Raw genomic sequence first — 21,384 nt, 5'->3', positions numbered from 1 at the left:
GTTGCCTCCAAATGTCTGGGCTTCCTCCTTTTTTCAGTGGGCCTGAGCTGTCCCAACTGATGTGCATTGTGATAGCTAATTAGATGCAGATTTTCCTCCTGACCCCTTACTTCTCAGGAACTGAATCAAGCACTTATATTGACTCCTTTGTGTGGGGAGGCATTTTCCCTCTGTTGGAGAGCAGCAAAACTAACTTTTTATTAAACTTATATTCTATTGGGATTTGAATAAGAAGAAACTGAAGATTATACATTCAAGGAGACAAAGGTGAAGTATATAAGAAAGCAACAATAATGACTAAGGGCCTGATTTAGATCTTGGTGGGCAAGTTACTCCATCACAACGGTTACAGATATCCTGTCTGCTGAAATTGAATTCCAGTCGGACATAATGGGATTTAGATTTTGACAGACAGGATATCCATCACTGTTGTGACAGAGTAACTCACCCCCCAATATCTATATCAGACCCAAAGTCTCAGGGACCTCTCAGTTACCTTAACTCTAAATGAAGCGTCCACCAGCAGCTAAAAACCCACATACATAGCCACAATTTCTCGCAGCAAAACATAACACCTCCTAGTCTACATTCAAAGCAAAGGGAACTGTAACCCAGGAGGACCCACAGGGCACAGTGGGGGAACCGGCCACCATAACAGTTGAAGATCTAGGTATATCCTACACCAAAAACTTAAAGCCAGCATGCTTATGCTGGGCCGAGAATGCAACCATAATGCCAGCCATGATATAAACAAGCATTTTCACTGCAACGGGTCTTGCATTTGCTCGAGTTAGAGCTATTACTGTTGTAAACTCCTAACCAGACTTTTCTTGCCACACAAATTTAAAAAAAAAAAAACACAGCGCGATTGCACTATGTAAAATACAGCATGATCGCACTGCGTGGAAAATAAACACATAAAGTAGTCCGGAAATCATGCTGAATACATTGAGCCTCGTATGTTTCTAGTAGTTTACTGGTGCTGTGTAGGTGGGCTAAACACCGGAAAAGGCATGACGTATGCATGCCTTTCACAAATGAATGCAAGCGCATTTTAAAAGGCAAGCCCACGAACCATTGAAAGTGACTGACGTGACATGAGTGTGGGTGGAAGCCCAAAGAGAGAATACAGCATGGGACGGAGCGCTTTGCGCTCGCCCATAAAAAGGGGAACAGAAAAGAAAGAGTGAACAAATAAATGAAACCACATTTATGCATAAACTACTGTCCTAGGGATGTCAGTGTACTTAGGAGAACAGTGGAGGGGTGCAGACCAAGTGGGTCAGGGGGAATGGAGAGGAGAACAAAGGAGGTTATGGGGGAGGCCCAACCATGGGCACTGCATCATAGGCCTCAAATGGTTGGTGACGCCAAGCAGTCAGTGAGGGAAAGCTAGGACACCGCCCCATTTCACACAACAAGTTCAAGCACCCCCCCACAACCCTCCCTGGTCATCATTGTCCCAGTCTTCCATATCAGTGGGGGACTCCCATTCATCCACCACCTCCACCCATAGGTGGGCTATAGGCCTACGGTGGAACTCATGAGCCTTTTTGCAAATCAGTACTCTTTCCTCAGCCCGGGCCCATAAAGTAACATCTTTAACCCAGGTTTCCACCCTGGGCCCCACAGCAGATTTCCAGGCCAAGGCTGATGCATTGCTTGACTAGGACAAATGCCAGTTCAATAAACCAGTTCCCATCTTTCGTAGGAGTGGGTCTAGGAAAATCAACCAAGGGGCAGGTTTTGGGATTGTTTGTGAGTGACCTATTCATAGTCCCATTAAGCTTGGAAACAGCTTCATTCCAGAACCCTGATAGCCCAGGGCAGCCCCAGATCATCTGCCCAAAGTCTTTGTCAGACACTGCACATTGTGGGCATCCTCTAGGGTTGCTACCATAAATGGCCCGGATCATATGTGGCATCAGGTATGTGTGATGAGTGTACTTGTATTGAATATCTTAAGGGTGAAAAGTACACAAAATGTTCTGGAGGTATGCCCTCCCCCCACTCAGCATCGGTCAGGTTCTGGCCCAACTGTGCAGTTCAGCATGCCCAAAGGGTATCGAAAGGCGTCACAGCCAAGTCATTTAACATTTTTAAAAACCACATGACCAAGTGACTGTCAGAGTCCATTGTCAACAGAAACAGAAGGACACCATACGTTTGAGGTCCTACGTCACCCATTCCCCGAAGGTCTTGGAGGGTGCGTCTAACCCTTCATAGGTGAGAAACTGCCGCAGGAGCAGGCCCTTTGCTCCGATAATTTCCAGAAAAGGATAAGGTGGGCCCCCTGGATGCAATCGCTCAAAGTCACTGTCCCTGCCTCTGTCCAAGAACCCAGCTGTCCTGCAATAAAGAAGGTCAAAGGATCGTCATTGGGCAATCTTACCAGTGAAAGCTCAGGGGGATAAGGTGTTTTCTACCCATATGTCTCACACACCGCCTCCAACAATACAGTGCTGTGGAGAGAATGCCTGGGTGGGGAATCTGCAGAGTAGGTTTAAGTAGCTTGGCCAGTAGGAACCGCTGATTAATTCAGTGCCCAGGTGGACTAAGCTCCATCGGTCTGACCCCATCCAGCCATCCAGTGATCTACTGGAGCTGAGCCTCAATGAAATATAGTTTGAAATTCAGCACTTCCAGTCCACCCTCAAGTGGGGGGCGATTGAGAGTAGCAAGAGAGACCCTGTGGCAGCTGCCATCCAGATGAGTTCCTGATACCGGAACCAAGGCACGGGAACTCACACAGGGAGATTCGCATAGAAATAGAGGAGCTGTGGGGGCTTGGTTTTTTGTGGAGAGTGCTATGTGTGCTATAATGGGCAATTTGAGGGACCTCCAAAAGGAGACACATGACCAGAGTGACCAAAGGATTGTTCCTAAATTAATCTCTCTGAGGGAACATGAAAAACCTGAACACCCAAGTGCTTACAGGTATGCAGCGCCCAAAGTATATCAGGTGGGCAGGAGTTGGGGGTGGTGGTGCCATCAACCTCCAAGAACACTCAGTTTTTTCCCCTGTTCACTTAAAATGCCAAATACAAGCCAACCTCTTTGAGGAGTCACAGCCCCCAGGAAATATCATACTCACCATGATTCAGATAGATCAATATTCTGCATAAACAGCAACAATATGGTTTTTACACCCAACGGCTATACCCCATTCCGCCCGTGGTTCAGTGGTAATGGCGAATAAAAGGGTTGACAGCTGGCAGCCCTATCTCATACCATGGAACACTTTGTAATGTTCAGAGACCATCCATCCCTGCTGGACCCACAGGACGGGCGTATAGCAGAAGCACCCACTGTATCCATCCAGCACCCAGCCCCATGTGGAGTATGGTGGCCTGGAGGAAGTCCTTTTGCGCTGTGTCAAAGGCCTTTTCCAGGTCCATTGGCTTAATCATAGCTTAAGGGTTGGCAGCCAGGTCTCAGCTATAAAGGACAGTATAGAGCTGGCTGAGATTTATGGAAGTGGTGTGAGTTGATATCAACCCATTTGGATCTGCGTGGATCTGATCTTGCATATAGAGGTAACAGTTGAGTCGCAAGTACTTTGCTAAGTATTTTAAAGTCAGTATTTAGCATGGAAAAACACCGTAAATCCATAACCATCAACCTCAGAGAATCAGATTTGGGCAAGACTACCCACCCAGTCTCCCTAGTCATGGCCTGGAGCAAACCAGTCTAGTAAGCCTCCACTTACCTCTTCTAGTCTTGGCACCAATAATTCCGCAAAAGCTGCATAAAACTCTGAGCTGAGCTTTTCAGGCCTTGGGACAGGCCTTGGGATGTCATAGTGCTAACTGCGGGTTTAATTTCCTTGGTGGTAACTGCGCAGCCCAGAGCCCTGTAGGAGGCTGGCCTGGTTTGTAGTTGGTACCAATGGCACTTACACCTTATACCAGGTCCGGTTATCCCTTATTAGTAGAGTGTAGTAGTGTTCTAGCAGCATAGGCTGATAGTGGTAGCTATAGCAGAGCAGCCAAGGCTGAACTAGGAGACATGCAAAGCTCATGCAATACCACTTATAGCATATAGGTACTATGTCATAAGAAAGACAATACTCATGGTCACTGAAAATAAAGGTACTTTATTTTTGTGACAATGTGCCGAAAATATCTCAGAGGATAAACTCCCTTAGGAGGTAAGTAACATACACAAAATATACACAAATAGCCAAATCAGGTAAGTAACACAGTCAGAAAGTAGTGCAAACACTGTAAAACACAATAGAATGCAATAGGCTTAGGGGCAACACAAACTATATACTTAGTAAGTGGAATGCGAACCACGAATGCACCCCTAGTTAAGTTTAGTGTGTAGAGGGTCACTAGTAGTGTGAAAAAACACTAAGGGCCATATGTACGAACACTTTTTCCCATAGACACAGAATGGGTAAAAACCTTTGCTACATCTGGCTCTAAGGGTGTAAAGGAGACTCCACCCCAGGACCCAGGAAAGAGGAGTAAAGTACTACTATTACCCCCAAAACACACTAAAGTCGTGATAAAGGATTTTGCAAGGACCACAACAGACTGCAAAGCACTGAAGATGGATTTCTGGACCTGAGGACCTGTAAAGCAAGGGGACCAAGTCCAAGAGTCGCTAAAGTGTCCAGGGGGGGCAGGAGCCCACTAAACCCCAGATGAAGGTGCAAAATGGCTGCCTCTGGTTGGAAGAAGATGCTGGTTTTCCACCAACGAAAGGAGGTAGGAGGTTCTGCTCTGTGCAGAAAATGTCCTACAGCGTGCTGGAGGATGAAGAGTTGTTTCCTTGGCAAAATACTGAAAACTGCAAGAGTCGCAGTTGGAGAAAAAGGGTGCTGCCCAGGCCCAGGAAGGACCAGGATGTTGCCACTCAGAAGGGGAGACATAGGGGGCCCTCAGCAACATAGAGAGCCCACTGAAAGAAGGAAAGCACCCAAAGGAGTCCTTGAACATGAGTTCAAGCAGACTGAACACAGCGGTCATCTCAACACTGCAAAGAGCGGTCCCATGAAACAGGAGGTCAACTCAGGGAGCTGAGCTGAGCAGGACGGAGTGCTGTGGACCTAGGCTTGGAGATGCATGCAGGATTTCTTGGAAATGTGCACAGAAGCCCTTGTAGCTGTAGATCACTTGGTGCACAGGATTACTGTCTGGGGAGGAGAGGCAAGGACTTACCTCTTCCAAATTTGAACAGTTGGACCACTGGACAATCAGGGTCACTTGGGTCCACCACCTATGTTCCAAAGGCAATGCTTGTCTGGACGGGAGGGGACCCAGAGTACTGGTGAGGCTGTAATTTGTTGCCTGCTGGAGCAGGGGGAAAATTCTTTTGACCCACAGGAGATTTCTTCATGACTTCCAGTGCAGGGTGAAGGCAGGCAGCCCCCTGAGCATGCACCACCAGGAAACAGTTGAGAAAGCCGGCAGGATTAGGCACTACAATGTCGCTGGTAGTCTTCTGGCTACTTTGTTGCAGTTTTGCAGGCATCCTGGAGCAGTCAGCAGTCGATCCTTGGCAGAAATCGAAGAGAGAAGTGCAGAGGAGTCCTGGTGGATTCTTGCAAGTCGTAATCTAAAGGGAAGCCCACAAGAGAGACCCTAAATAGCCCTGAGAGGAGGATTGGCTACCTAGAGTATGCACCTATCAGGAGGGGTCTCTGATGTCACCTGCTGGCACTGGCCACTCAGAGGCCTCCGGAGTGTCTCCACACCTCTGAAAACAAGATGGCAAAGGTCTGAGACACACTGGAGAAGCTCTGGGCACCACCCATGGGGTGGTGATGGATAGGGGAGTGGTCATTCCCCTTTCCTTTGTCCAGTTTCGTGTCAGAGCAGGGACTGGGGTTCCCTAAACCGGTGTAAACTGGCTTAATCAAGGAGGACACCATCTGTGCCCTGCAAAGCATTTCCAGAGGCTGGGGAGGCTACCCCTCCCCAGCCTGTAACACCTATTTCCAAAGGGAGAGGGTGTAACACCCTGCTCTCAGAGGAAATGCTTTGTTCTGCCTTCCTGGGACTGGGCTGCCAGAACCCATGAGGGCAGAATCCAGCCTGTGAGGTGGCAGCAGCTGTAGCTGCAGTGCAAGTCTCAGAGAGCTGGTTGGGCAGTAGTGCGGGTCCATAGTTGAGCCCCCAGAATGCATGGAATTGGCTCCCTAATACCAGATTTGGAATCGGGGGACAATTCCATGATCATAGACATGTTACATGGTCATATTCGGAGTTACCATTGTGAAGCTACATATAGGTATTGACCTATATGTAGTGCACGTGTGTAATGGTGTCCCCGCACTCACAAAGTCAGGGGAAATGGCCCTGAACTATGTAGGGGCACCTTTGCTAGTGCAGGGGTGCCCTCGCACTTAGTAACTCTGCACCTAACCTTCAGCAATGAAGGTTAGACATTTTGGTGACTTATAAGTTACTTAAGTGCAGTGAAAATGGCTGTGAAATAACGTGTGCGTTCACTCAGGCTGCAATGGCAGTCCTGTGTAAGGGTTTGTCTGAGCTCCCTAAGGGAGGCAAAAGAACTGCTGCAGCCCATATGGATCTCCGGAAACCCCAATGCCCTGGGTACCTAGGTACCATATACTAGGGACTTATAAGGGGGGTCCAGTATGCCAATTGGAATTGGTAAATGTAGTCACTAGCTTATAGTGACAAATTTAAAGGCAGAGAGAGAATGAGCAATGAGGTTCTGATTAGCAGAGCCTCAGTGACACAGTTAGGCACTACACAGGCATACACATTTAGGCCACAAACTATGAGCACTGGGGTCCTGGCTAGCAGGATCCCAGTGAGACAGGCAAAACATGCTGACATACATGTAAAATTGGGGGTAACATGCCAAGAAAGATGGTACTTTCCTACAAGCCCCATCAACATCTGCGGGTAGCCTCCGAAGGGCCAGGCTGTCTCAAAATAGGGAAACTGTCATCGGTAGTTCAGACCTAAGAAATTGATAGAGAGAGACATAGTAGTCCCGAAATACCTCATTATTGTCCCATGGTGAGGAGAGATTCACCCCATTGAGGGTCAGCAGGTGGATTATAGGGGCCCCTCTACTCTAAGGTAAGACAAGCCAGGCCAGCAGCCTCCCTGATTTTCTGTCCTCCTCAAAATCCCGACTCACATAGTCATTATAATTGTGTCACAGCAGAAGCTCCAGCGCCACATTATGTTGCTCCCGGGCCCCTCACAGTCATGTGAGGTCATCTTGGTTTGCACCCTGTTCGTCATCTCCCTATGAAGAGCATCCTTCAAGCTCATGAGCTTCCGGTCAAGATCTTTATGGATACCCACCAATTGGTGTAAGCCATGGCCCCTGACCACCACCTTAAAGGACTCCCACAATGCTGTTCCTGGATTCTTGGCAAAGTATTGAGTCACCTGCTCTTCCAAGAAAGCCCAGAAAGGGACATCTGTGAGAGCCGCAGGGTGCATCCTCCACATGAGAATCAAAGGGTGCTCCTCAGTTGTTTGACGCACCAACAGGAGTGGGCTTTTGTCATAGATGGTACGTTCCAGCTATTCTGAATGGGTGATGCAACCGCTCAATGCCCTGGAGAACACAAAGCAGTTGATTCAAGTGTGAACCGGTAGAGAAAAGAATAAAAGGAGTAATTCCTATCCGTCATGTGTCGAGTGTACTGGGCATCCTCTATATCTCAGTGCGAAAACCAACTCCTCAAAGTGGCAGCTAGTCAATGAGCTGGTGCCAGGGTAGCGGTGGGCGGAACGATCCAAAGTGGTATCAAGGATGTAGGTCAAATCACCACCAAAAAGTAGTGTTCCTCACGCAAGGCAGTTCAGTTGTGCCAGAGAGCAGAAAGGAAAGGGGCCTGGTCCTGGTTTGGGACATTGATGCTACCAAGTATGACTTGTCAGGTACAGAGCCACTCCGCCAGCAGCACATATCTATCATCCCTGTAAGCGTCAATCGTCAGGGCCTTAAAGGGGACTCCAGTCCTCACCCAGATTAACACACCTTCACAAAGGCTGAGTACGCTGTGGCATGTATTTGACCCCACCAGCAGCACCAACAGCGCTCCACCTTGGTGCTCATGAGGTGTGTCTCCTGGGGTAGAGCAATATACACCCCCACCTCTTGAAACACATCAGGATTTTGTGATGCTTGACCGCCAATTCCAACGCCTGTACATTCCACGTCATCAGTTTGTAAGCTGTAAGTATGGAGGTCATGGTGGATTCAGTGCCACAAACAAGGACAGGACAGACCCCCAGTCAGCCCTCTCATCCTGCAACTCCCCTCACAAAACACAATTATCCCAGAGACAGCATTAAACAACAAAAACAACAAATGTCCAAACTCCCCAGCCCCAGAGCAGCCAAGCAAAGGCTGGCCATCCATACTGTAGTGGTCAGTTGCTTCACTACCATTCTGGTGTCTCTGGAATGGCGATAAAGGGGGATCAAGAACTGCGCAGGTTTGTGGTCTTCAAAAGATGCACCATCAGAGTACATGAGATCTCTGCAGGAAAGTGGGTCCATCAGGCAGAGGGGATTAGTTAGACAAGTTCCTCTGCAGTCCATGGGGTCACCTTAGGCAGGTCCTCTATGCCCCCAGATTCAGGAAGTCCACGTAAGATGTTTCAAAGCAGTGCCCGGAAGTCCTGTTGGCATCTGAGTTGGAGACCTTTGCCTCAGTAAATGCTTCCACCTCATGCAGTGCCTCCGCCCGGTCTATGGCAGATTGTGTCTGCCTAGCCCTTGTGAACTTCCCATACTGAGAAGCTCTATGTGACCAATGCCGTCTCCCTGCTTCTGAGCCATGGATCTCCAGCCCAGTAGGTCTCGAACCGCGACCAGGCATTGTATGGATCTTGGCAGAAGAGGGTATTAACATTCAGCATGATCCTCAACTTCACCAAGAAAATGAGTGAATAACAGATTCCCTTGCCTCGCAGTGCCTTCCTCACTTCTAGGAAGGACGCTAATTTGGCCTGACCTGCTTTAGTAAAGTCCAGGATTATGGACACGTGGCTGTCCCCCACTCTAAACGTGCCAGACTCCCTCTCTCACTGCAGCAATGAGTTCCTACCTCTATAATGCAGGAGACTGGCTACCAATAGCTGAGGTGGATGACCAAGGTTTAGCAGATGAGCAGAGATCCTAATTCCCCTCTCAAGGCCAGATAATGGTGTGAGCTGGGTTGGGGCCAACTTGAAGTGCATCCAGGCCTCCAAGAAGTCCATCATGTCTGACCCCTCCATGCCCTCAGGAAGACCCACTTTGTGCATATTGCTGCACCAGTTGCAGTCCTGGACATCTTCGGCGGGTTGCTCCAGCACCCTATCCTTGACATGAGTAAGCTGCCTTTTGAGGGCTTAATGCGATGGTTGCAAATCTGCCAATGAAGTTTGAATGTCCTTGACCATGTCAGCCAGTTTATGATGGTCAGCTCAAAGTACGCCTAACTGTACCAATACCATGCCATTCTCCCTTTAGAGGGTGGTCTTTGAGTCCTCTATGGTCTCCAGAATTTTGTCTAATGTGAGTTGGCAGTGCCGGAGGGGGTGGGTCAGAGTGCACCCCCACTTCTCCGAGATCCTCCTATGAGTGCGACAGACCCCACTGCTGGACCTGTACCTTGGTTTTGTGTTTGCCCATGGTAGTGTCTCCTGCCTCCCCCAGCAGGTGACACTCCCCTCCCACTCTACACAGGCCCTCACTATGGATTTCACTGTCCTACAGTCCAGCAGGCATACGTGGCCCCCACCCCTATCCCTCAGCAGGCCACTACAATCAACAGTGTCCAGTAGGGCCACCGCATCCCACTACAATCTGTCACAGCTGGAGCAGCCCGTCCCAGTGGCAGTCTGCACACAGGGGAGTCTCCCATCATGTGCCAAACTAGGTGACACAGTAGGGTGGGCAATCTTCAACAAATGGTGACCTCTAGCACAGTATGGTCTCGGAGATACTCAGCACCTGTGGCAGGTACAAAGGCAGTCCATAGAATGCCCCAGCATCCCCCAAGTGCCACAGGTAGAGCCCCAGGACAGAAGGAGGAAGCCACAGCACAGCACCAGGAGGGCACAGATTGGGAACACAGTCTGTGCAGACACAGACGACCCCAAGAACTGCCAGACGATCTCCCTCCTCCCCTTCCCAGCCAAGGTCATCGAACAAATTGTAAACAGCCAACTATCCTGGTTCCTGGAAGACAGCAAGGTACTCGACACCTCCCAATCCAGATTCCGCAGAAACCACAGCACTGAGACTGCACTCATTGCTGCCACAGACGACATTAGGACCATGCTCGAAAAAGGAGAAACAGTAGCACTCATTCTCCTGGACCTCTCCGCAGCTTTCGACACTGTATGTCATCACACTCTCCGCACACGCCTCCACAACGCTGGAATCCGCGACAAGGTACTCGACTGGATCTCGTCATTTCTCTCAGGCCGAACCCAGAGAGTCCACCTCCCACCATTCGTGTCAGAAGCCTCCAGAATCATCTGTGGGGTTCCCCAAGGATCTTTGCTTAGACCCACGCTCTTCAATGTTTACATGGCCCCCCTCGCCAACATCGCACAAACCCACCACATCAACATAGTTTCCTACGCAGACGACACTCAGCTCATCCTCTCCCTCACGAAAGACCCTACAACTGCAAAGAACAACCTCCACAACGGACTTCACGCCATTGCCAGCTGGATGGAATCAAGCCACCTCAAGTTAAACACAGACAAGACAGAAATCCTCATCTTTGGCACCAACTCCTCAACTTGGAATGACTCCTGGTGGCCCACCTCTCTAGGAACCACGCCCTCACCCACCACCCATGCACTCAACCTAGGCTTCATCTTGGACTCCACACTCAGCATGACTCAGCAGGTCAATGCCATCTCCTCTTCCTGCTATAACACTCTCCGCATGCTCTGCAAAATCTTCAAGTGGATTCCTGTTGAAACCAGGAAAACTGTCACCCACGCCCTGGTCAGCAGCCGATTAGACTACGGAAACACCCTACATGCAGGAATAACAATCAAACTCCTAACAAAGCTGCAAATAATCCAGAACGCATCCGCCCGCCTCATTCTGGACATCCCACGCTGCGACCACATTTCCCCCCACCTCAGAGACCTTCACTGGCTACCAGTATCAAAGAGGATCACCTTCAAACTCCTCATCCACGCACACAAGGCCCTCCATGACACAGGCCCAGCCTACCTCAACGACAGACTCACCTTCTACACCCCCACCCGCAATCTTCGCTCCGCCAGCCTCACCCTCGCCTCCATCGCCCGCATCCGCCTCACCACCACTGGAGGAAGATCCTTCTCTCACCTAGCCACCAAGACCTGGAACTCCCTACCGCTCCACCTTCGCCAGACCCAAGACCTCTTGACATTCAGGAAACGCCTCAAGACATGGCTCTACGACCAGTAGCTCCCCCCCCCCAGCGCCTTGAGACCCTAACGGGTGATTAGTGCGCTCTATAAATCCTTAATTGATTGATTGATTGATTGTGCGTAAGTAGCAGGTTCAAGGCCACCTCCACACTAGTAGGCACTAAGGCCCATATATATACCTGTGTAGCGCCGCATTTGCATCGTTTTTTGACGCACAATGGGCGCAAACTTACAAAATACAATTGTATTTTGTAAGTTTGCGCTGTTTTTGCGTCAAAAAGCGGCGCAAATGCGGCGCTAAATAACTATAAATATGGGCCTAATTCTCCAGCACAGGCAGGAGGCCTTCAGGGCAGCAGGGTTGGTTGGGTTTCAATGGAGTCAAACAACAGGGTCAATTGTGCAAACAGGATCTGCAAAGGCACAAACAGACCTACAGTGGGGTCACAGGGAGGTGAACACACAGTTCTACATCTCGCAGGGAAGACCACCGGAAGAGCAGCTCAAAATGACGAACATGAAGCTACAGTCAATGTCATAAACAGGTATACTAGGCTTTGCAACTTCTCACCAGAGCCAAGCTGAGTGGCTGAAAAACACAACAGTATGGAAACATGTTCAAGTGCGCTCAGCCTGTTTGTTGAGTGAGACAGTCGCTTCAGGAGTTCGTGTAAGAGTATAGCAGTAATTTATGCTCAAAAGGTCCGTCACCAAGGATAAGCCTGAAGTGCGTTTATCCTGCACGTTTAGCCAGTATAAATGTGGATTCCCACAAGACAGCCATACTGTTTTTCCCTGCGCATACCTGGTCTCTGCAGCCTCCACTTCAAAGCAGCACACTCATTACAGCATGGATGAAATTTCGTTCTGCAAAAGGTTAGAAAGGGATAATGTAATTCAACTCTGTTTTATTTGATTATACTTTGTGAAAGATTCATTACAGCCACACTTTTGCCGCCCTTTCCTGATAAATTTCACCTTATTTGATCTGTCAGAGAATGGTTGCAAAACTCAGCCAAGGAATTCCTCTAACAGGAACGTGTGTCAAAATATATTTTTGCAATATATTTGTGGATACTTCTCTGATTATACATGTGTGACACTAAGGGCCAGATTTACAAGGCTCTTTAGCACCACATTTGCAGCATAAGTTTTTGCCGCAAATGTGACGCTAACTGGCCACTACCACAGGACCATATTTACAAGGTGGCGCAAACTAAGGGGCACTTTTATACTCTGTTTGCGCCGGATTTGCATAATTTTTTAATGTAAATCTGGCGCAAACTTAACTCCATATTTATATTTTGACACTAGACATGCCTAGCGCCAAAATATTGGAGTTAAAGTCAATGAGATGCAAGGTAGACGTTCCCGGGCAAAAAATGACTCAAAGGCCCTAGCGCCCTAGTAGGAGGGCCTTAAATAATTGTGCTAATCCTGTTTAGCACCATTATTTTTCGCATGGGTCAGGGAAGGCATTAGGGGCCCTGTGGGCCTTTTTTCCATGGTCACAGACCATGGAAACAGCCCACAGGTTCCCTTCTCTGCCTCCAGGGACATCCCCGCCCACCCACCCACACCCACACCTGGAGGACAAGTCCCAGGTAAGTCCAGATAAGTATTTTCATTTTTTTTGCAAAGTGACATGGGGGGGAGCCTGACTTGGGCCCCCCTACATGGCACTGTGCCCAACGGCCATGCCCAGGGTATTTAAGTCACCTAGGCATGGCCATTGAGCTGGGGGGCATTGAGCTGGGGGGCATGACTTCTGTCTTTACTTAGACAGGAGTCATGTCCATGGGGGTTGTGCGTGGAGCTAATGATGCTAATCAGGTTGCAGTCATTTTTTTACTCTAACCTGACTAGCGCCATTCTTTCCCCTCCACCTCCCCCACCCGGTTAGCGTCAATAATTTTGACGCTAACTGGGCCTTACTGCCGTCTGGCGTCATAGCTTAAATATGACGCCTGGCTGGCTCCAGGAATGGCGCTAGCCGGTGGTATACTTTTTAGCACAAACCTGCGCTAACGCAGGTTTGTGTCAAAAAGTATAAATCAGGGCCAAGGTTTGCGCCACCTTGTAAACCCTTTGTGCCATATTATGCATAATATATGAATGATGTATGCAAAGGGGGCGTTCCCTCATTTTTTTACGCTGATCGACTATAGTGTCACAATAGCATAAAAAAAAGACACTATTGCCCCAAACATGTGCCATGGTGCGCTGTGTTGTTAATACGGCACTACCATGGTGGCGTTAGGAGACGCAAGGGGGATGCAAGAAAAGTGGCGTATAACTTGTGATGGGCCACTTTCTTGTAAATATGGCCCTAAATGTGAACGTTTTAAGCTACCCTTTGGTCACTAACTTTCTATTACAATTTGATCCACTCCTTGAGAACATTGTTAATGTCAATACATCAAAAGACATTATTTGGGGGCTAGGCAGTTATATCTGTGGTCCAGTATAGTTTTGGGTATCATCTTCTTTTGCCGTTCTCTAAGTAGACCCATAATCATGTAGCAAAAAAGTAACATTGAACTTATTGACTATGATTAATTCATCATATTTTTTTAGCGTTTCAACTGCTTTGCTACTTCATGCAAGTAGCCTTCACTTCTCGCTAATGCTACACTTGAGGAATCAAATTTTGCAGGAGAATAACTTGGTTATCCATTTAGAATCTAGTAAATTCCCCACAGATAATCAATTACTGCTCCCAGACCCAGTGAAAATCTCCTTCTCCCTTTATTCCTTTTCTGAAAACATTGGGAGCCGTTAGAAATCATTTGGCGGCTACTACTATGTAGCTATCAATGTACAGCATTCTAAAAAACACAGGTGTTAGTTATACAACTACAATCCATGTGTAGCAACCTATGGTCTTAATAAAAGCATCCTATAACGGATTGTGTGATGCTTTTATTGTACAGCACTCTGATACACATGTCATTTTTGCCCTTAAAAACGTCCGCAAAATATAAATACATTACTAAATTCAGGATTAGTAGGCACAGGAATTATCACGGCCTAACCAGTAAATTATCCCTGTACCAAACACCAGGTCCCTAAGTGCTGCTATCCTTCAACAATACAGAGACAAGAAGAAATAAGAACACATATACCAGCCACTACTGAAACTATCAAAAAATAGAAACCATTCATCTGCTGCTGGTGTGCTACGGAGGCCCTTAAGCAAAAGGTTTACTGGAAGAAATCGAAAGGTTGGGGAAAGGATAAGCCAAATGTAGTATCCTTTCTACTATCTAACCACTGCACAAAACTTCCAAGGAAGTGACTATTTTCATCAAGAGAGTAGCCCCAAAACTATGATAAACAACAGCTTAGTGGCGAATAAACATCGAATGACCTAGTAAAATTTCAAGGTTACCCATTTTAACCCAGCAGGGCAAATAGGTGTGGGAGCTCAGAGAATCCAAAATTTATAAACACCCCGCAACTCTTAAATACCCAGCAGGGGACCTTGTAAAAGAGTGGAAGAAATGAAAAAGCAAATCTAACATCAATACATTTTTTTCATAAACTTAGTAAATTCTCTGGAGTCAATGGAGAGTTGTAGTTAAAGTTTGAAATTTTTTATTTATCATGTTTTAGATCTTTTATTCAAGCATAAATTACAGAACATTGCACAAAACATGTCCCAGGATCTAATCCCTATTCTATCATTCTAAATCAGTAAGTACATTCAAATCGAGTAACTTCCTCCAAAAGAACATGTGAGGCTTAGCAGAAAAAATCATTTTAGTTGGAAAATAGCAAAAAGGAACATACATGGAGGATCAGTCTAGTTTATTTGTAATGAAATCGCTAGCAGGTGTGAACCCAAGTGAATGGGATAATCCCTCAAGATATGCCCAAGTTTGAAAGTTGGGACATTCATAGCAAGGGAGTGCAAATACCTGATCTAGGGATATAAGAATATTTTGCTTTGGTGATGGAAAAGCCCTAAGAAGTTACCACAAAACATCAAAACTGCAACCTTACCCCACCATGATAAGACATAGGCCCTCATTACAACCCTGGTGGTCGGTGGAATAGTGGAGGTATTACCGCCAACAGGCTGGCAGTACCTACCTCCACTATTATGACATTGGCGGTTTGGCCAAAGCCAAACTGCCAATATACCACACCAACCGCCATGGCGGTAACTGGCGGCCGTCACTAGGCTGCCCATGGCATTATGACCCCACCCACTGCCATGGTTTCAATGGTACCACTGAAACCATGGCGGTAGGCATTATCAGTGCCAGGGAATTCCTTCGATCCCACTGAAAGGGGTTTCCCCCACCCCCCTCCCCAGAATCCTCCCCCACCCTCCCCCTCCCTCTCCCTAAACCCACACATTTCCACACATACACGCACATACATACATACCCATACACACACGCATACACACATTCACCCATGCATGCATACATTCATACACACTCACAGCAACACTCACAAACATACATCCATGCACACATGCAATCTCACAACACAACATGCACATACACTCACACCCACTCATGCACACAAGCCTTACACACGCAGGCATGCATTTACACACAGTCACACACACCCCCATACATGCACACAACACCCCTATCCCCCACTCCTGTCAGAGAACCCAACTTACCTGCTTGCAGGGGATCCTCCGGCAGGAGACAGGACGCGGGAGCGTCCACCAGCAAAACACCGCCAGGCGGTGATTTGCTGGCGTGGCCCTGTTGCTGGCAGCAGCACCACGTAACCACCGTCCGCCGCCATGACTGTCGACAGAATTACGCCAGCCTTCTGGGGGAATTCTGCCTACGGTCATAATGCGATTGGCGGTTGGTAGCCACGGCAATGGTATGTTGGTGGCCGTTGCCATGGCGGTAGGCAGCATTTGGTGCCAATGTCATAATGAGGGCCAAAGTGTAGACCTCACCAATAGATCTCCTCTCCTGGACATTGGCAAGTGGTTTAGGTCCCCAAACAAATGATTGTCCTATTATAAGAGACATCTTTATGGTTGCTGTGGGAGTTTCCTGCAAGCTGAATTAAATAGCAAACTTGTTTGCATTTTTGCCATTTGCAAACTGATTTATGGTTCTTTTGTTGCTTTTTTCCAATATTTGCCCTTTTGAAATTCTTTTATCTATGTGCATTTATTTTAGACTCCTGCGCATCATTTTTATGGACTCTCTCCTTCTAGGGCCATCCTCCTGCTGGATCAGACCGCTATTCCTGGCATCTACATTTCAAGTTATTATTATCTCTAAGGGTACTTGTGTTACTAACTTGGTTGTGTAGAACACCCTCTGTGCTGCTTTTGTCTCAATACTAGTTATTAAGTGAACGAAAACTGGACCCTCACAGGCATCTTTGTGCAGCCCTTGTTCGAAGTGAGCATGCCTGATAGTTGGGGGTGGGAATGGAATCATTCTAGTTGGGTCTCTCCAGGGATCCAAGTTTCCCTCCCCCATCGGGCACGATGATGACTGATTCTGTCTCACTAGCTTAATCTGGTTGCAGGTTTCATAAGCATATCACTAGAGTCATCTACATGACCTACCACTTTGTTCCTCATTTCCACTTAGCATCCTCCTCTTAAAAGACCAAAAAGGTGGGGCACTGTGCATCCTGCACCACGTTCGTGTAGGAGGTCAAGCAGATACCCTAGAAACAGGATGAACTTGCAGAAGACAGGATAGTTATCCATCCTACATCCCCTTCCTATGTTTGAATGCTTAGATTAGGAGGGTTAGTCACACAGGAGACCATTTGGCCCACTTAGTCCCCTTCTTACTTCCCAATTTATATAGGGAATTTGCAACTATGTAGTATTTTAGAGCACAATATCCGAGCAAGGCATACCCACTCACAGAACCCCCTTCTAAGAGCTCACCTCCACATAAAACAATTTAGTGAAGGTTATAGAGCACATTGATAACTTTTTAATTGTTCTTTATAATAGATTTTCAAATCCTTTTTGTAGGTTTCTTTTTAAATTTGCCTATCACACTGGAAAGCTCTGGTATTTCAAGTATTGTGCAAGAAACTCAGGCGGTCATTCTGACCGCGGCGGGCGGCGGTAGCCGCCCGCCATGAGGTCACCGTCATTTGGCCGCTCCGCGGTCAAAAGACCGCAGAGGCCATTCTGAATTTCACGCTGGGCCCGCGGGCGCCCGCCAAAGGAGCGCCCGCCGGCCCAGCGGGAAAGGCCCTGCAACATAGAAGCCGGCTCCGAATGGAGCCGGCGGTGTTGCAGGGGTGCGACGGGTGCAGTTGCACCCGTCGCGATTTTCACTGTCTGCTATAAAGACAGTGAAAATCATGCTGGGGCCCTGTTAGGGAAAGGCCCTGCAACATAGAAGCCGGCTCCGAATGGAGCCGGCGGTGTTGCAGGGGTGCGACGGGTGCAGTTGCACCCGTCGCGATTTTCACTGTCTGCTATAAAGACAGTGAAAATCATGCTGGGGCCCTGTTAGGGGGCCCCTGCACTGCCCATGCCAGTGGCATGGGCAGTGCAGGGGCCCCCAGGGGCCCCATGACACCCATTCCCGCCATCCTGTTCCTGGTGGTAAAAACCGCCAGAAACAGGGTGGCGGGAAGGGGGTCGGAATCTCCATGGCGGCGCTGCTTGCAGCGCAGCCATGGAGATTCAGCCCAGACAGGGGAAATCCGGCGGGAAACCGCCGGATCCCCTTTTCTGACGCGGCTTTACCGCCGCGGTCAGAATGGGCAGGGAAGCACCGCCAGCCTGTTGGCGGTGCTTCTGTGGTCATCCACCCTGGCGGTCGATGACCGCCAGGGTTGGAATGACCCCCTCAGTCTGTAATTTTTATTGACAGATCAAACATAATAGTCCATAGACATGCCAACATTTGGCACACCAAACGTAATTTATTCATGAATGTATCAACTGTAGACAAATACAAAACATTAAAAACCTCAAAATGAAATTGTTATTATATCATGGCCAATACACTCTTTCTTAACAACCTTAAAGTTCAACCCAGGGAGGTACAGAGAGGAAAAAGAAGGGGCACGCATGGTGCATTTTAATTAGCCATAGAAAGGGTGGTATTCGCTTTTTGTCTAATTGATCAAGCGGCAAACACAAATTTGGAGACCATTATCACCCTAGTAAGGGCATATTTACAAATTCTACATTTACTAGGTTTGTCAAACCCAAAAGGTGATTCACCTGGCTCTCAGTGAAGAATATTTTGTGCAAATAAATAATAGATGCTCTTTGGTCTCATCAACAAGCATGCATGCCAGACACAGCATAGACACTTGTTGAGGTAAACATGGCAATCAGCAAAACTGCATACACAAATTCAAAAAAAGAGAACATGCACAGGTCGGATTAAGTCTAAAAATTCCTATGCATTGGGCATGTTATTGTGCAAAAGGAAAGACCTAATGCAACTACCCATATGGCTAGAAGATTCATTACGAGAAGCATTGTGCTCTCAGATCCTTGCTTTAGCAACAACAGAGGTTGAGATCGAATAAGGCTCTTTCCAGTAGTTGCCTATCCCCAGTTCTTATAGGAGGTTTTTGACATAGACCAATCACTGGATCTTCTGGATGCTGTGTAAGCTCAGAATATCAATACAACCATCTCTGTTTGATTGCAGTTCCCCAGTGGACCATATACGGACCCAATAACATATAGGCTTCAGTCTTGCCAACTCTGAGACAGACTTGAGCTCGAGATATAGTCTCAGGAAGACTAAGGGGGGACCTCTTCTCATACACATAGGTGCTCCTATGAGCCTTCTATATCCCCACTGCTGGAAGAACTGGATACCAGCGGACCCTCTTGGTGAATAAGAGGATGGCTGCAACCCAGTGGTTTATCAAGAGTGAGTTATTGGAGATTTGTGTGGCTCAAGATCCAGAGAAAGACAAAGAGATTCCCAGATACTCAAATTCCTTAACCCTCTGCAAGACTTCCGTTCCCAAACTAATGGTTCCTTCAACTCTCTTCCCTTTACAATAACTAATCTGCTTCATTTTAAGTGCATTCATTTCAAGACTGACTCACGGAATTAGGGAATGCAAACCAACCCTTGTCTTAGAAAGTGAAAGAGTGCCATCCACAAAGAAAAGAGCTGGGACTCTCTGGCCTGCTAAAATCAGAGAATCAGGTACACAATTTATCCACGTTTAATATATAAAAGAAAAAGGGTTGAGGAAAATTCACAGATCTGGTGTGATCCCTTTTCACTGGTAATTTTCTCTGAAATTCCCCTTATGGAGGAGCACAATGATATTAAGGAAGTTGCAGGGAATTCCCAGCCCAAAAACTACCTCCCATAATATCCTTCTAAGGACAAGATCAAATTTGGCTCGAAGGTCACTGAACACAACAAAGTGGACTCTCTACCAATATCCACAGTCTTCCACTTGGCCATCAGAAACTGAAAGACCTGGTCAACTGTGCCAGTCTTACATTTCAGTTTGTCATACAGGTGGGAAAGGATCTGGTTATCATCAATCCATTCCAATAGTTTCCCCCGGAGTTGCTTGCAAAATACCTTTTGCAGGTTATCTGAGAGACTGATGGGGTGGTAATTAGTCAGAAGGTTGGGATGTCCTTTTTAAAAATCAGAACAATTCTAGCAGGCATTGTGGCACCAGCCATGATAGTATTGGAAACCACATTAATACAAGGCACCCAGAAAGTTAGTCATTTTGTTTCTGAGAGAGATTTACAAACATCATTCACTAGTTCTTATTTCTATGAGGTGATGTATTTACTTATTTCTACATTTTTCTTACTTTGAAAGATGGAGGCTAAAATGCCGGATGGGCAAGTATTCTGCAATGAGTATGAATTACTTACTGTATTAACTGTGGCTAAATGTTGCATTGCTCTGCCCTTTAATTTTGTTATGCTATACTTAAAGCAGTTTTTCATCTATTCTAGTGATAGTGAACTTCTTGGAAAGTTTAATGCTGTCCAGTATTTCAGAATGACATGTGTCTAAAAGGTTGACAATGGTGTGGTATTGTTGGTAACCTTTTCAGTGCCTACACGTTTCCATAACCTATCCAGTGTCTATTTATTTCCACATAGCTGACTGGTGGGTTTGTATCTGGTGAGGCATCTTTAGCCATTCCCGGCTATTTTGTCAATAGCATCTTTTACTGTGGTATTTTTAGTTTTGCTTTTATTGTTATAAGAGATAACCATGGTAACTCCAGCATACAAACAGTACTACTAAGACAGCACTAACTGAAGGTGTCACACTTGACATGGCCCAGGTGGCAGCTGCAAATAAGTAATATAAAAAAACAGATATGATTAAAGGCAGCAAATCATGTTGGGGGTTCAGAGGCACCACAATTTTGTTCAGTAAAATATATAAAATAGGGTTGCTAAAATAATAGTTGATGGTTATCAAGCTAAGTGATTCTGTGATAACACTTCAATTATACACATTGTGCAATAAGTGCTACTGCTAAGGATTTTGTAGACACTTCAACATTTAAATAAAGCTAAAATTGCAGCCCTAACTCAGGCCACTGCAGGCACAATGTTGTGCTAATACCATCCAGCAGGTAGCACCATAGATGTCTGCCTAGGTTTCCTATGCTTAAAGATGGATAATCTCTTTGTCTCCTGCGCCTTCTAAAAGGTGGTGAAAAAGGGCAATCATTAGCAGTCAACACTGAAATAGCATAAGGGCATCTTGACAAAGTGTAGCCAAACTACGGGGTGGAATTTAGAGTTTGTAGCCACTCTGGATTATTGGTGGATGTCCTGCTTCCCTCTAAACGCTACCCTATATCTATTAGGAAAGTAGATAACGGGGCCACTGAAATCTCAGAGTAATGACCTGAAAGAAAATGTTTGAGAGAACAGTGAACTAAACAAAATAGCTTAGTAATGGAAACATATTAGCAATACTTTCATGGACATTGATTGTGCCTGAAAAATAACATAATAGAAATGCACAGTTTGCAATGTTATGTTATATTGATTTGTAAAGCACACTAATCACCCGACA

Source organism: Pleurodeles waltl, chromosome 2_2 (assembly GCF_031143425.1).
Source record: "Pleurodeles waltl isolate 20211129_DDA chromosome 2_2, aPleWal1.hap1.20221129, whole genome shotgun sequence".
Classification (NCBI taxonomy): Eukaryota; Metazoa; Chordata; class Amphibia; order Caudata; family Salamandridae; genus Pleurodeles; species Pleurodeles waltl.
Note: the sequence above shows the minus strand (reverse complement) of the source record.